Consider the following 17,930-nt stretch of genomic DNA (forward strand, 5'->3'; position numbering starts at 1 on the left):
ACTCAGAAACTGAAAAAAAGGTTGAAATAAGGCTTAGAACTCCTAGAAAACAATTGTGGTTATTGAAACAAGAGTTTGTGAACATTTGTTACTCACTGATGCTATAAAGCTGTGTCTGTGAAATATTCCAATTAACATGGAGTATTCTGTTTGGTTTGCATTTTCTTCCAAATAGTCGATCCATGATAATTAAGGTTTTGACTGTCAGAAATTCAGGGTGGGGAAAATGTTTTGGTATCTAAAATATTTCTTCAGGGCAAGAAAATTAGAGTAAAATGACAATCAATATACCGTTGTCATACAGCCCTTTCTAATGATCCAGGACAAAGCCTTTTTCTTTTCTTTAAAACATTACTTAATTTCAGAAAATCAATTGCCAGGAAATTAAAATCTTCATTTTCCTTTTCTTCATATCTCCTTGACAACAACCCCACCTTAAAGCTACTAGTGGCATTCATGTAAAGGGGTACTTGACGTTCAGAACCACTGTTTCTTCCCATTAAAGAAGAGGTAAACTGTGCAAACAGCTTTAAATAGAGCATAAAAGCACAGCAAACCTCAGTGAATTTGGACAATATCTTTCCTTCATTGCAATACCTCTACTAGTTCAAATCCCCATATCAGCCAATCCTTAGTCCTTAGGAACAATGTATTTCTCCATATATCTTTATACACAGATGTAGATCATCCCTCTCTCTGTGTTTGTATGCATGCATATATACACATGCATGTATCTGTGGTTTTATTTTTATGTTTTTCTCAGAGATCCTAGATTAAGAATTGAATTTAAGTTGACTAAACAATTACACTTGACAGATACAACACTTTCCACACAGCAGCTTCTCTTGAGCCTCCTATATTTTCTGAAAGAGATGAGTAAAAAGTTAGGCCTTTTGGATCTAGAAGGCCATTGTAACACTTGCAGTAGAAGATACTGCAGCTTTGCAATGCAATTCTTAAGATTTTCTGGATACTAATTTCAGTGAATCTGTACAATATTGGAACTTCTATCTAATGGTTCTCAGAAATATGTGGTGTCTGCTATAGCCAACTAGCCAAATCACCTCCTTTGTGTCCATTTACATTTCTGACCATTTCTTCTCAAAGGTATCCAGAAATTAGTATCTCCTTATATATCTGCAATAATCTGCAAGAGGAAGGTCATCTGGGAAGGTTGAAGCTATCTCCTTTGAAAACTCTGCAGAAGTAAACTACTCATTATCCTTTCCAAGACATGACCTATGGCTAGAAAGCTAGAGGTCATCTGAATAGATCAAGATACAATCTGTTCTGAGAAAAAACACTGACATAGCACGGTTTGTTGTTCAGATAAGGAAAAGAATTAGAACTTTTTTCTGTATTCTAATTTAATATGATAAGGAAAGTGGTGGAAAGGGAGAGCCAGAAAGGAATATGGTGTGCTTCCACAGCAGCAAGCACTTATGACCAATTTACTCCCCTTGGAGTAAAGAGGACATTTCTTACATTCTTAATAAAGCTTAAGTACCTGTGTCAATGCTTATAAATAATGTATAAATATTCAGAGAATGTAATAAAATTAATTTGGTTATAAAACTAAAGGTGCACAGGTGAAGCTCACACTTGCACATTCAATTTGAGCCTTACTCTAACAAAAGAAGAAATTCTCTTTGCTTACCTGACCGTGTCTGCAAACATCTTTCCAGTTACCTGCCACTCTCAGTGTAAAATATCAGGATTGCTATTTTTGTCAGGATTTTTGAGATAGGTTGAATATGATAGTAAAGCAGAGAGACATCTGGACAGAACCAAAACACTAATATTGAGATACTAAGAATTTCAGTAGAGCTATTTCATTGAAGATCAGATGAGGATAAGAACCCACAAACTTGTACCTGTATTACTAGAATTCTGATGCTTGAGAAATGTCAAATGACTTCATTTATACCATTCCAAGACTGTCATTATCAAAACAACTATTGTTATTAAGTACATAAGTTTCTTCACCATACTCACTTTGGTGGTTTCCACCTCACAATAAAGGGGAGTGTGTGGGAAAGGCAGGCAGTAATGCTTGCTGCTCTCTGAGAAAGAGAATCTCTTATTACACCTGTTACTGCTGTGCAACATTGCTGCTTGCAACAGTAGCCATTGGCAGCAAAGAGTATCTAAATATTATTTGTTCTTAACAAAACCATATATATGGTAGACAGTTAATGATTACTTGAAAATGAGCAGATGCCTATTGTACAGTGTTGCCTTGAGTAGCTAAGAAAGTGAGTTACAGCAAGAGATAAGCTGGGCATGCCTGTTTGCTAGTACCAACCTTTGTGGAACAATAGATGAAAGAGGAAAGAATGCAGTTCAGTTATTATAAAACAAATAGTCAAGAAGATGCACTTTAAACAGTTTCCAAGGTAACTGGACCTGAAGCTAGAATCTATAAATATGGGTACAAACATGTTTACAAGTCAGAGATAGAAGATAATCAATGTAAAATAAATAACTAAAAGAGAGGACAGTTGAACAAAAGAGCATGAAAAATAATGCTTATTAGTAGAATTGTATTAAAAAAAATACTGCATATTAGTGGTTTCAGAAAAACAAACGCTTCCACTTCCATGTGAATGCCTCTATGCAAATGAACTTAGCATGGGGAAAAAACAAGAGGAGTTAGAGATGTGTGCACATCTGCAGGGCTACTATCTTATTGGCATCACAGAGATATGTTGAAATGGAAGCATACAGGCTCTTTAGAAAGAACAGGCAGCAGACACCAGGGGTGGGGTGTCACTCTCTATGTCAGTGACCAGATAGAGTGTATGGAGCTCCACCTGGGCATGGATGAGGAGCCCCCCGAATACTTCTATGTAAAAAATAAAGGATGGGCAGGGATAGGTAACATTATAGTGAGGGTATGCTACAGGCCGCCAGATCAGGAAGACCAAGTGGATGAGGCGCTCCATAAACAGATAGGAGCAGCCTCATATTCACAAGCCCTGGTGAAGCCCTCATGGGGACTTAGATCACACTGACATCTGTTTGAGAGACAACACAGCAAGGCACAAGCAATCTGGGAGGTTTCTGGAGTGCCTTTATGACAACTTCCTTCTTCAACTGATAGAGGAGCCAACCAGGAGAGGGGCTATGCTGGACCTTGTTCTCACCAACAAGGGGGAGCTGATGGGGAATGTGAAGCTCAAGGGCAGTCTTGACTTAAATGGTGGAGTTCAAGATCTTTACGGCAATGAGGAGGGCACACAGAAAGCTTGCTACCCCGGACTTCAGAAGAGCAGACTTTGGCCTCTTCAGGGATCTACCAACATGGGATAAAGTCCTGGAGAGAAGAGGGACCCTAGAAAGCTAGTTAATTTTCAAGGATCACCTCCTCCAACTTCAGGAACAATACATCCTCACAAAGAGAAAGTCAGGCAAAAACACCAGGAGGCCTTCATGGAAGAAGAAAGTGCTCCTGATAAACTCAAATATGAAACGGAAGTCTACAGAGAGTAGAAGCAAATGCCTCTGGTTTACCAGGACATTTCAGTTTGAATGTAGCATTATAATTGCAATGCCCTGAAAAACATTGACAAAGAAAGAATGAAATTGTCTGCAAGAAGAGTGCTTGAAGCAAAATTATATGACTTTCTAGTAAATTGGATGTGTATATGTGTGCACATCCAATTCATATATATAATGCGCTTATATATATGCTTATTGACTGTGTGTGAATATTGCTGTAAGTGCAAGAGATCAAGCACATAGTATAGTTGATAGAGGATGACAATCTACATTTCATCAGGGCCTATGAATTAATCAAAGAAATATTCATCTAAATTTTTAATAATATTGTTATTGATCCTTTATTACAAAATACGCTTTTCCAAAGACCTTATTAACCTTTTCCTTATGATTTGCCTGAAATAGAGGTTGCTGGTTATGGGCCAATACCTATTTCAGTCTCAGCACTTTTGATGTTACAGCAAAAGGATTTTTCCCAAAGGTAGTAAAAAGAAAGACAAAAAGCAACCGGTTAAAATGTCTTGTAAATACAAACAGCTTTGAGCCAAAACAGATTTGACAAGCTTCCCAAAATGATAGATGCAGAGCTGACTCAAAAGACTCAAATTACTAAGGAGGATTTTGTGTACGTGTGTGTTATCAACATGAACATAATGTGCATGTTTATGAAACTAAAAGCAACTTGAAATATTCTGGTTTGTTGGTCATTTAAAGATTTGAATTTTCAAGAGTGACAATCCTCTACATTTTTCTGCTGCATTTAATAGAATTTAGGGCAAAGAATAGAAGGAAAGGAAAAGGAGAAAAAATCAGTTCTGAAATCTGAATCTCCTTCTAGACACTCCTGATTTTACATCAAATGTTGCTAACTGCAGTTGCAAAAATGACACAAGCAGCTCAGATAAGCTCTATGAATAATAAAACAAGAAAGAGCAGGTTGTGGAAGAAAAGCAAGTGAAACCTATGGTTTTGCCTTATATCTAGTACCCAAAGAATAAGATAGATTCTCAGTCTCAAAGGCAGTTTAGCCAGCTCAGGCCAAAGATACATGTTACAACATCCCACAACATTTGCTCCAAACAAAAGGATAAACTTTGCTCCATAAAACCAAATCTGAGTCTTTAAAGAGGCATGGTGTAAGACTGACTGTGACAGCAAAGTACTTCACAAACTGCTGGAATCCGGCTGCCTGAACTCCAGCTAGTGGATGAGGTACTGCCATGGTGAAGGTTAGTAAAAGAGGGTTAAATGATAATAAGGGCAAGGCTTTATGGACAAATGAAATCTGAATCAGAAGAAATGGTGCAGTATTACTTTGAAAATTCTCCTGGAAATTCATCTTTATTTAATGTTCACAAACAAAATTTCAAACCGTATATTTAATTGTATCTTAAAATTACTCAAATAAACTAAGAGAATTTTCTCACCTCAAAAAGCTGAAAGTTTTCTGTTTAATGCTAATGTCACCTATGAGTATTTCAGATTTTTGTTAAAGATTAATCTTTAACAAGGGTTTATTTATAAAGGCTTATTATAGAAGTTTTATGTTTCTTTTCTGTTTGTTTTACGTAACAGGTTTTTTGTTGTTTTATTATTGTTAAGATGTAGTTTAAACTATCAGGTTATACCAGTCCAAAGTCAAGGTAGGAGGAGGAACTTCTCCTACCTAAGGAGGAATGGAACTTCTCATTGTTGTAAAAGTAAAGACAATGCACAAAAGAAAAGAAAAAGGCAAAGGCAAAACAAATAAGTAACTCTGATTATTCAAAAATATGCTTCTGTGAGAATTTCTTACATCTCTTTTTTATGTTCAAAAGTTCAACACTTTTGTCGCCTCAAGATGGCTTGAGCATGGAGCTAACAAACAGTCTGTAGCAGGCGCAGAAGCCCAAGTGTTTTGGTGCTTGACTATCTAATACCTACAGAAGTACTCAAGATATTTAGGCATTTTAGTAGGTAGATATTGCACTAATGTGCATAGCTCTTCCTAACTTGTGTATGACAGAATGCTAACACATGCTACAACATACAGGATGCATTTATCTCATTATTAATGGCTGCCTACTGAAATCAAGCTAGCAGGGGTCTCTGTGAAAAAAAACAAAACAAAACAAAACACAACACAAGCACCCAAAAAACTGTTGTGTTCTAATAAATTCAATCAAAAGACCAACAAGTGTTAACATGTAGTGGGAAGAACAAACAGCAAATCAGAGTTTAGGCTGGATCAATTCCATCATTCCTAGAATTCCATTCTAGGACAAGAAATCTAACATAGAAAACAAATTTATACCTTTTACTTTTATAGTATCTAGTTGTCTTAATGTTTAAATGGGACTGGCAACCTTTTGGAAGTTGGGATGTAAAGTCTACAACTAAAAAGTCTTAGAAATCTTGCTCTAATATTCATCAGGAAGAACACAGGTAGCCTAATGAATATGTGATCCTTCGCATAGTGCCTAATTTTTACAATTAACAGCATGGTATTTCTATCATATTTTTGTGTACTCTTCTGTGAGCCCAGAATGCTTAATTCCATGATGTTGTGTCTACTACCCTTCCCCTAATAGCAAAAAGTAACATAGCAAAGAAAATCTGATTCCCAGCAGGAAAAGATTAATTAAAAACTTCAGAAAATGTCAGCGGGAAATAAATTGAGTGCATAAATGTCTGTGTTTGAGGTTTTTTATTATTATTGACTTTTCCTCTTTTCTCCCCTCTTACTTAGTTTCTAAGATTTAAAATGAAAATAAAGATGAAATTTATCAATTTAATCAACTTTCAGCTTTCATGATTTTTACCATGAATTTAATGCAATGATTGGAAATGAATTTTAGAAGTTTCTTCAAGCAAAGGTTTTTGTCACTGCATGGCTTGAATCTTGGAAAAAATAATGAATCTTTGATACTATATTATTTCTACTGTTGTGCAACCTGTGAAAAATGGAACACTCACTACCTACAAAATAACATCCTTTAGTCTTTCAGAGAAAACACATATAGCAGAATTCCAAACTTCTGAGGACTTCACCATCTACACTTTTCATTTTGTGTCTTAAAACTAAAGTAACAGTCTTTACCTCTGCTTCATTTTGATATTAGCTTCTCTTTAAAGACTGCTAGGAAACTCACATGGTCCTGACTGTTGCATCGTATCTTGCATGTGAAATCAGGACCACTATATGCAGGGCATCCTGAGGATTTTCCTCCTTACCTCTTTCTATAACTATCAGACAATAACCCTCCTACTTCTCCTGATTTAGTGTTTACTGGGGAAGAAGGCAGGAAGAGAGAGAGAGAGGGAGAGAAGTGTAAGAAATATGCTTCAATGGTGAATATAGGCAGCTGCCAAAACACTTGTAAAAGCCATTGTAGTTTGTCTGCAATACAGGGCCAACAATAGGTGATATATATGCTCAAAGTAAATGAACCCCATAACAATTGGAAAACCAAACCAACTATTTACAGTTAATTTAGGGAGAGAGAAATTTTACCTAATCAGATATCAATTAGCTAATGATGGGTCAAACGCTGCTGACAGAAGGATTTGTGATCAAGACGCAACCCCATATTGTGAATAACAGGTCTAGTGCAGGAGCTGCAAGAGACCAAGAAAGCTTCAGTGAAGACGTGGTCTCCAGGATACCCATTTTCCAGCTTACTTCTGTCAGACACTGCCAGACTGTTTTAATAGTCTGAGATACAGAGTGTAGAGATAATAAGCTGAAAGTGAGCAATTTTCTAAGGGAAAAAATGAGATGGGGGTGAGCACCTAACAGCTGCCAATCAGAATTAAATGATACTATGAGGCTACTTACCTGACAGTCAGTGAATGACAGTCTAACAGGTCTGTACAACTCTTCAATCTGCACTTTTGTATACAGATGGCATAAAAAAGAAAAAAAAAGGAAAGGAAGGGACAGGAAAGGAAAGGAAAGGAAAGGAAAGGAAAGGAAAGGAAAGGAAAGGAAAGGAAAGGAAAGGAAAAGAGAAAAAAGAAAGGAAAAGAGAAAAAAAAAGGAAAAGAGAAAAAAGAGAAGAGGGCTCCAAAAAAAAAAAAAAAAAAAAAAAAAAATCAAAAGATTCTTACTGAAGACTTCCTTTCCTCTAAACACCTGTATTATTTTATGATCTGGTGGGGTTTTCACACTTTCATTAATACTAAACTTAGTACTTAAATTTAATATGTTCCTAAAGAGCATCAATTTTTTTTACATTGGAGTTAGGATTCCCCCCTGGCCCAGTGAAACTGGGGAAAAAATCTTGACTGGAGCCAAATAGAATACACTATTAACTTGGGAGTAGGTAAAATCCAAGACCTCAGCAGTAATAAATGCTCTCATGATCAACCTTAAAACAATTTTTTCATCTCTGCTAGAATTAATTTCTAATGGCAGTCTACCATATTATAAATTTTTTTTCTCTGTCACGGAATCCTGAACTGTTCTTGATTTCCATAGTAATCCTCAAAATTAGCCTATTGTGATGAGGTAATGGTTTTTAATGTGAAAGACCTTATACTGCACTGTGGAAAAAGAAATTTTGTAGAGACATGGGTGAGAAGACAAAGTATGACATCAGCATTGCAATCTCTTTATGATAACATTTCTAGTATTTGTTAAGATGGGTTTCTACTGTGGGAGGATTCCATTTAAACTGTCTAATATAATTTTACACTAGTCTGAAGTAATATACTTCCATAAGTACATCCATATCTATCTTTTTTCTCTCTTTCCTGTAATTTGGTCTCATGTGATTTCTATTAAAGTTATTCAGAAAATAAAGGTATTGTGACCTGTTCTCCCAATTACATGAATTGTTTGTGAAACACAACAGCATGGCAAAGGTCCTTGCTTTTAAAAATGTTGCAATTATTTAACTTAATCTTTATTTTTCAGTTTAATCCACCTGCTCGTAAACCAGAAAATTAAATGACGCATTGCAGGATGAAGGAAAAATTGCAAACTCTCCCCAGTTCACAGAGAGTAGCCAGGGGGAAGAAATGACATATTTTCTTCCTGGGATTTCTATAAAGTATTAGCTGGCCTTCCAGGTATGACAGAGCACACAGTACTAGCTCGCAGGATCAGATGCATATTTTGATTTCATAGTGGCTGTGAGAACTGGAGAAAATTCCTAACTTCGAATTCTCCAGTGAAAGCTTCATCGTATCCTTCAGCCTCTTATCCTTCGTCCTCCTTCATCCTCCAGCCTTCTCCTCCTATACGTGTAGAAAAAGAGTAGGAATCCAGCTTATCTCTCTTTGACACAAGACATTGTTTCCTTACTGTGTAACCTTCATAGATAATTCCGGAAAAAAGATACTGACCCTTTGTTTAAAAAGAAAAATGTGGGAAAGGGAGATCAAAGAAGACACCTAAAAAAAACCCTTTTACAGTCTTTGCTGAGTAGGGTGTCTGACAAAGAAAGAAAATATTGCAAAATGAAAACTTCCATTTTTAAAGCACTAAACAAATAAAAACCATTGCTAGCATCAGACACTGAAGTATGTAAATAGAATCTCCTTTCTTTTAATAGAGAAACTGAGGTAAAAAGAGGTATTAAGTGGCCTAAATTTGTAATAAAATCACTTGTTAAATAGAGATTGAACTCAGGTGCTCTGGACTCCAGCCTTGGACTCAGGCTTGAAGGTGTGATAGGTCTAACAAACAGAAGAAACAGGGTAAGCTACTATAATGGCTAATACAGTTTTCACGTCATTAGGAGAGCCCACTCAAATATCAAAACCAAATGACTGACTGCTGATTGAGGAGTGATTATATAAATGCTAACTCACAGTCATGAGTCTTTCCCTTTCAGAATAAAACCATCTTCTCCTGAGCAACCCTTTTGACATCCTGTTAGTAAAAAGCTACACTGGGAAGCAGGCAATAATGACTGTAACCTACAGTATGACTGTCGTTTACTGTTTCCATCTCGCTTCTCAGAAGGCAGTAAGTGTGCACTGAAACCAAGGGCCCCTAAACCTTTTATATCCTCTTACTATATGGTAAGCTCAAAACCCACCATACCTCCAGCTGCATATATATAAAAGTTACAGGACTTTAAAAATAAAATAAAATCTATGTCTATACAGCTATATTTTTTCACAGTGAAATTCACAAATAACTTCAGAACAGAATACTTAATGAAGTATGTAATAAACAGCTTACATATTCAAAGTCTAATTATCAGTAGGCTGTGATTGCAGGCTAAAAGATAAAGATACCACTAAATATACAGTATATGGTGGTGCTTTTCACTTTAAGCTTCACATATTGTAGGAACTTTTACTGCAATGTACATAGCTTTTTTACTTAACATGGTTTTTAATTCAATACGTGATTTAACGGTACAGACGGGCAAACCGCTTCTGTTAGAACCAAAACTCTCCAAACAAGGTCTAATCTGTAACATCATGAAATTAGCTTGATAGGGTCTATTCCACCAGGTGTGTGAACAGTTGGAGTAAGCTGACAGCAGGGATGAGATAGGATTTCATTCCTGGAGCCCTATACAAGGCTAATGTCAGGGCTGGCTGCAGAATAATGACTGGGAGAGATTCTGTGCACCATTTTCAGAAAAAAGTCAGCAGGTGAGCAATGTACAAAGCTTGACCTTAGCTGCCAAACTGTCCAGCTCCCTTGCATCTCAGGAATGATCTTATTCCCTTTGCCAACTCTTCACTGGAGACACAATCTGTCTGACCCTTCATAATTCTTCCAGACCTTACCTTCACTGACAGTTAGCCTTGCAGCTTTTACTCCACTATCAAATTTTCCTGCTTTTTGCACCTGAAAATGGAGACCTGCAAGCCTATCTAGTCTTTCATATGCCTGTTTCTGCTATCTCTGAAACACTAGCAAAACCAGTGACTATACCAATAAGCATTTCTACTGCAAAACAGAATGTGGACTCAGGTGATTTGCAGACAGTTTGGAGGACAAGTAACAATCATCCAGCCAGCAAAAATATTTCTGAACGTAACATAAAATACTTCTGTAATTTAACTGAATCTGAAGACTTAATGTGGTCTGACCTCTTATTAATCACTCCCCTTATAGTTTCTTCCTGTGTCTGCTTTCTGATTCCTCTTATTTTGCCAATGTTGTTACTAAACATAATAATCTCAAGAAAGATATGAGCTACAAATAACTGCTAGTTCAGATGAACATCACTATGTGTATGCCATGTTCTCATATTTCACCCTAGACTGATTGCTGTCATAAAAAAGATACTGAGCTAAATGATTCAGTAGTGGCCATGCTTACATTCATATGTGTTAGCCACTTGTTGTGATTTACTTAAATTAGAGGTATCCATATGGGAGAAATTTTGCTTGTTCTAATGTCACAACTACAAAAGCTTAAAGTATATTCCTAGGTTTATATTATTTCAGCTTAGCAGACAGAAAAATTCATGCATTTCTAGGACAAAGTTGCAACGTTTATATGTTTTAGAAACCCAGTCTAAAGAGCCAATATAATTAGACTCTTCTAGATTTTGCTTAGCTAGAAATAACCCTAAACTAACTTTAGTACATGTTCTCCAATGTGTCCAAAATCTATAAAGTCATTAATGTGGATCTATGGTCCTGGAGAATGAGTTCACAATTGACATACCATAATGGCAATAGTGACCATGAGCCAAATTCTTAACTTCCATATGATCACTCAGCATGGCTGGAGTACTGGAGTGCTCAGGAAATTTCATGCTAACAAAGCACTGTTGGGAGCCATAACCAACCAGCTGTTATAATTTAGACAGTGGCATAGGGTGAACCCCAGGGACAGAAAGCAATTGTTGTTGCTTGGTGTAACTTTGCTGTGGGCCTACAGAACTCATTTGTGGCACAAAAAACACAACCAAAGAAAAGCCCATACATACATTAAAACCAGTATGTCACATGCTCACCAGAAGTGGTTGATTTTTATGAAACATTTGAGAAAAAAAATCCTCCAACATACCTATCTTTTGCAATTTTTTTTCCCGTACAGAGCAGTAAGCAGTATGCTGGAGCTCTGGCAGGTGGCAGATCTATATAGTGACACATCATAGTTGCAGAAAATCACAGTTTTCTCAAAATCACAAGGGTACCAGAGAAGTTCCAAGGCCTCAGAGGCTTAAAAACACTGCACACAGAAATTAGGTTGAGGGAAATAAATGTAATTTGTTTGAGTTTATTTTACGTATATACACATATATATTTATTCTAAAACCTTAAAATCTATAGATTTGCTTCACAGTACACCAGTTTCTATCTGGTCTTGTTCATCCTTGTAACTCAGCTGTGTTGTGTCAGCCACATACAAATTAAGAATCTGTTCTACTTTGGAGTTTACCTACAACTGTTGCAAATACTTGCTAATGTGTGGACTTTTCACAGAGAGACAAAAAGCTCCCTCACTTGGTTAGTTTATTCTGCACAGAGAAAGTAATCTGAACAAGGTTACTATGCCTGCTGGGATACAGGCATTGGAGACACCCCAAATAATGCACGGACATCTAACAGGATACCTGAAAAGGCATGTAACTACTGATAATCTCCCATATGTCGTGATGATAAGCTCAGGCAGGGAGAGAGAAAGAGTCTGCACTAAATATTATTTGTCCCTTCACAGTAAGATCTGGGGAAAGATAAGCTCTTTTCCCTTAAAGCATTCCCCTCATAATTAGTTAATTATATCATCTACCTTCATTTATGGTCTTTCAAATGTGTAACTATTATGTGTAACTATTATTATCTTTTCTAACGGTTTGCCTTCTTTCATGAATGACCTTCATATTAAAAATATTCTATATGGACAGACCATACTATGATACAGGAAACAACTTTAACACCAGAAATTTAAGATTCATGAGAGAACAGGCAGTTGCTTGATAATCATTTACTTTGTAGCAGTGAATAAGAAGTAGTCAGCCTGTAATTCTAATGGTTCATTTATCTGGTTTTATAATAAACCATTGCTACAATTTTTATTGGCATTTCTATTTTGTCGTTAAATGTCACTGATTGATAGAGATTATTCAGCTCATCTTTCTGGGATCATATTTATGAGAAAGCTAATGAATGGCAGTGAGAAGTAATGCAACCATAAGGAAGAGTCAACTAACCATCTAGTGCTCAGAAAACACCCTACTGATTAGCACTATCCTTTAGCATCCCGAGTGTCTGAACAAATGGAACATCAACAGAGAGGTAACAAGTCAGGTGTAGTCATAAGGACTGTTGATGTCTTTTAATATCACATATGTGGAGTACAAGACCAAGCATTGGGGTGTAAAAGAAATACTTCATCTCTGAAGTATAAATGACAAGCCAAGAAAGATGCAGCCAGGAATGGAAGTGCTATATGTGTGCTGTACTGTAGAGAGAGCCAAAAGTTCCAAACAAACCTTAAGGAAGCACTGCATGGTTACTAGCATTAAAATGTATTCACAAGCCATTTACCATGGAAGTGACAGGCTGCTTGACTAGGAATAATTCGTTAGAAGAGTTAAGCAAAAATATTTTAGCTACATTGTAAAACTAAATGTTAAGACCTCAGAATGGACATCTTTCAGATCTTAGTCTAGGTTATTAATTGATTGACTTGATCAGGAAAAATACTCCTGAGAAAGCAAAAGTCCAGAAACAATCTTTCCAGCACAGGTCAGACTCATTTATACCAACAATGTATTTTCTCTCACTTCACTTTACTTCTTTTTAGGGATACACTCGATGGAGGCAATAATAAGCTCCAGCTGGGAGGCATCTCAATTTTTTTGTTTGTTTATTTTAACTAACTGGGTACTTCTACTCCATGGTGATATAAGCACTTCAGCATCATCACAGTAACATGCAAAATGTAATAATTCATAGCAATAAGCAAAATTACTGTTTTGCATTTTAATATATACATTTTTAATCACTTTTTGTTGGACCTTTGTTTTTTGGTTTGCATGTTTACTTTTCTAAATAGAAGATTAAAAATTATGAACAGAAAATATACTGCATGTTTTACAGATATTAAGGCAGGGGAATTAGACTCTTTGCAGATGTGCTATAGCAATTATTGAACATGAATACCCAAGTAATTACTATGTTAAATACCTTATTCAAATAGGCAGAGTACAAATTAAAGCTACCCTAGTTTGTCTGAAATCCATAGCTTGCTCTGAAGTGGCAATTTTTTCTATTTTTTGTTTTTCTTTTTTTTCTTTTTTAAAAGAAAACATTCATGTTCATTGTTCTAAGTAGAATAGCCTCAGTTTTCTGCCTCTTTCTGCCTTTGACGTCATACCAAAAAGGAGAGGCTGTATTACTCAAGTTACTAAACAGAAACAAATAGAATAAATTCAAATAGACTAACTAGGAAAAAAAAAAAAATTACAAGGAAGTGGTAAATGCTCCATCCCTGGCAGTGTTCAAGGCCAGGTTGGATGGAGCCTTGGACGACACGGTCTAATGTGAGGCATCCCTGCCCATGGCAGGGAGGTTGGAACTAGATGATCTTAAGGTCCTTTCCAACACTAACTGTTCTATGATTTAATACAGTATGAATGGGATGTGGAAACAAGTGATATAATCTTTTTTTTTTTTTTCTGTTCTGACTATATCCCATGACAAAAAGACAGAAAACTTACACCCCACCTAACAAAAATCATAACAAAGGATTGTTTGGAATGAAACACATGTGCATTCTAGTGAAGCAAACCCTGAAATTTCAGGTTTGTAAAGTGCCTTCTTCTCTTATCATAGAATATAAATCTAATTATCTATTTGCTCTTCCATTCATAATAATCCACAAAAAATGGATATCTTAAATTGTATAGACTGAAAGAGTTCTGCCCTCAGAATATCTTAACATTAAACAAATCAGATATTCTATCTAATGTATTTTCTACAAACTGAGTCACCAGCTAAAACCAAGCTATAACAGCATTGCTGTCACTGTAGGAGTAAGGGAAGACGCAGTCATCCTGTTTCCAGACTAGCCCCTGGAGGAACGTTAGACCTCCGAAGGGACTTAGAAGTAGGCACTTAACTGTTCAGAATAGCCAGACTTAGTAATTTCTGCTTAACATCAGAAACAAGCTTTCTTAGGAAACTAAGGAAATTGCTGACTGCAGGGATAGGTGACAATTGAGGATTTAAATGTTGTACTTTGCCTAAAGCAGCAATTAGTTACCGAAGTTATCTGTGGAACAGATGGCATCTTAGGAGGAGAAATGATGGATGTATAATGTCATTTAAGTATTTTTAGATACGTAGATTTTGGAGGAATACCATAACAATTTAATGCAATACTATGTAATCAATATATCAACACTACAGTTCGTCTTAAAATAAGAAAACTGTGTAATAAATTCAGGATATACATACTCAGCACTTTTTATTATAAAAAACCATGTTTGGTTCTGAATAGTACTTGGAGAGTGTATTTGAAAACAGATTAATATGGCATGGTATTGTTTTAATGATTCTAGTAGACTGAATTGGTAACCAGCAAAACTAAAGATGCTAAGAGCAAAAGAAAGTGGACACAGAATATCCAAATACTTAAAGTGTATGGGTGAATTATCAAACTAGAATATACCTCAAAGGGGTAAAAGAGTGTTCCAAACTTCAGACTTTCCAAAATTCCAGACTTTCCAAGCTTCTAAAAGTATGTACGAAATGCTAAAATGAAAATAACACTGAAAATAAAATAAAAATACATTTAAGGAGAAAATCATGCTGATTGTTTTAGACCTTTTAAAGTTACCGATGTATTCTAAACTAAGATACTGAACAGAGAAGGAAAAAAAGATTATTCATTATGAGGGTGGTGAGACACTGGAACAGGTTTCCCAGAGAAGCTGTGGCTGCCCCATCCCTGGAAGTGTTCAAGGCTAGGTTGGATGGGGCTTTGAGCAACCTGCTCTATTGGAAGGTGTCCCTGCCCATGGCAGAGGGGTTGGAACTAGGTGGTCTTTAAGGTCCCTTCCAACCCTAACCATTTTATGCACAGAGACCAATTCTGCTAGCAATCCCAATCCTATATTAGCTACAGAAGTGAACTAAAAGAATTGATCAGGTTAGATGACTAGCTTCACTTTGAAGCTAGGTAAGATGAATGACATGGTTAAAGACACATGGATGAGTGATTTCAGATTTATCTAAAGCATCGTTTCTTGTTGCTTGCTTAATATTAATTTTAGATATTGTCTACCATTTCTAAGGGCTGGAATGAAATCTTTTGAGAGCTAAAGAATGGCATGTTGTAGGATATCACCTGCCATATGTTATTTGTCTTGGACAATTCCTACTAAATCAGGATTTAAATGAGAATAATAACTAGCCGTTCTATGGTCTGGAAGCAAAGGAAGGAGCAGTTAGGCTATGAGAGATTTGTTGGGAAGCCAGAGTACACATCAAGTTAAGCACCAATGTTTCATAAAATTCATGTCATAAAATTAGTTCAAGTAGTTGCTTTAAACCATGGCTTTAATGGCTTTAAACCATAATGAAAGAACTTACAACAAAAGGACCATAAGACTAATGACAGAGGACTCAGCATAAGTGGCTAAAGGGCTTAGGGTTAGGTCTAGTTGTATTTAACAATCTCATTATTGTACAGAAATGTCACAAAGGGATCACAGAGATTAGAAATACGATGAGGAAAAAACATTGCATGTAGTTTCACAGTACCTAATTTAAAGAGAAGCTTTCTGAGGAATAAAAACATCCACTCCTAAACTTCAGGCCTGAAACCTAATAATCACAGAGATGTGTTCTCCCTTTCTGAACTTTAAAAGGGACTGTAGTGTTCTGATCTAGGGTCATCTAATAAACACCTACTTCTCTACTATCTGTGATAAATGTCAATGTTATGCAGATGGAAATTTATAACATAGGTGTTATATCTTTACAAAAATATCCAACGACAGAGGAGTCCTGCTGTTGGGGAAGAATCAACACTGAAGACCTGTTGTGGTAGTTCCATCAGCTGTGATTTAAGTGATAGGCTTATTTTTTTTACGATCTTGTATCATCAGCTATAGCCATGGACTAAAAAAACCTGAGGTAATATTAAATGTCAAAGATGTTAAGAAAGCAACAATCATTTTGTTTATGTCAAATTATCCGAAAGCACTTTGAAGACAGTGTTGTTATAAATATTAACACACATCCAGCATATTTTAAATTTATGATAAGTGTTACTCCTCCATAAAACTGTTTTGTAGGCAGAAAACTGCTAAATAAATGCTGCATACCTGAATCTGAGAATTTTATTCTTTATTGTCTGAAAAAGATAACTGACCGTAACAAATAAATTTTTAAGTTTAAGAAACACAATGAATTAGAACACATAAAATATATTGTACTATAGCTTTTGTGTTCAATCTCTCTAGTTTCAAGAAAATTTTTCAAGAAACCAGGTTCTAGTACAGTCTGATACATTTGTTTTTTAAAAAAAGCAAAGGAATCAGCTGAAACAGTTAAGTCTGATTTACTTTTTTTTTTCCACCAATATATAAAACCTCTAGAGTACAAAAGTGTAAGAGAAAACATTTACATTTAAATAACTAAACATACAGGTTTAAAACAACCATTACCACTACACTCTATCAAATAAAACTGAACTGGTATAAATACAGCATTAGGAAGAAAAAAAGCAGCCAGAAAATTGAAGCATCTGAGGAGGAGGATGCTAATCACAGCAATTAAAGAGATGGGATAATACCCTTTTCACTTGTAACTGCTTATTTTTCCCATAATGCATAACAGGTAACTCTTGCCTCAAACATCATATTATTAGAAAAAACCTATTAGAGAAAATTTCTAAATCGTCTCCTTAACCTGATAAATGCATAATTCCTCCTTGAATTCGAAATCCATTAAACTTCAGCAGGGACAAGCCCCCACTTAATATTAGCACATATTTAAATCAAAGCTAAGACATATACATATGACCGGAGCAGATAGTTTTCAAGAAAATCAAAATTTTCAGGTAATTTAACCTGGTTAGCAGTGATAAAAATTTAAATAGAAAATCTACCTGAAACAATAAGACTCAGAGCTTTACACCATTGATCATACCTTGTTTCAGGGAATTATTTATGTGAATTGTAGTCTGCATGGAAGTATAACTTTGTCTCAGAAATAAACTTTACCTCAAATAAAAAAAAAAAATATCCAAAACACAAACAACAAAACAAAAAAATAAAAAACAAAAAGCCCCAACAAAAAAATCAAACAACCAATAAACAAACAAAAAACCAAACACCAGCACCACCCTGGGGGCAAAAAAAAGAAAAAAAAAAAAAAAAAAGAAAGCAGATTTGTTAAGAAATAAAAAAAAAAAAAGTTCTCTGGCAGAATGTAAGTAGAACTTTTTTTTTACTAATTTGGATTTTGATTCTTTGTTATTTTAATCAACTGCAATATTTCAAAAATCCTACTGC

The 17,930-nt window shown here is 35.6% G+C and overlaps 1 protein-coding gene across 7 annotated transcripts in view; it reads right to left on the reverse strand.

The window, feature by feature from the left end:
• The window catches only part of GRIK2 (glutamate ionotropic receptor kainate type subunit 2), a 422,385-nt gene that overhangs the window by 54,971 nt on the left and 349,484 nt on the right, over positions 1 to 17,930 (reverse strand). The gene's annotated exons all lie outside the window — the stretch shown is intronic.

Source organism: Strigops habroptila, chromosome 6, assembly GCF_004027225.2.
Source record: "Strigops habroptila isolate Jane chromosome 6, bStrHab1.2.pri, whole genome shotgun sequence".
In the NCBI taxonomy this organism is placed as follows: Eukaryota; Metazoa; Chordata; class Aves; order Psittaciformes; family Psittacidae; genus Strigops; species Strigops habroptila.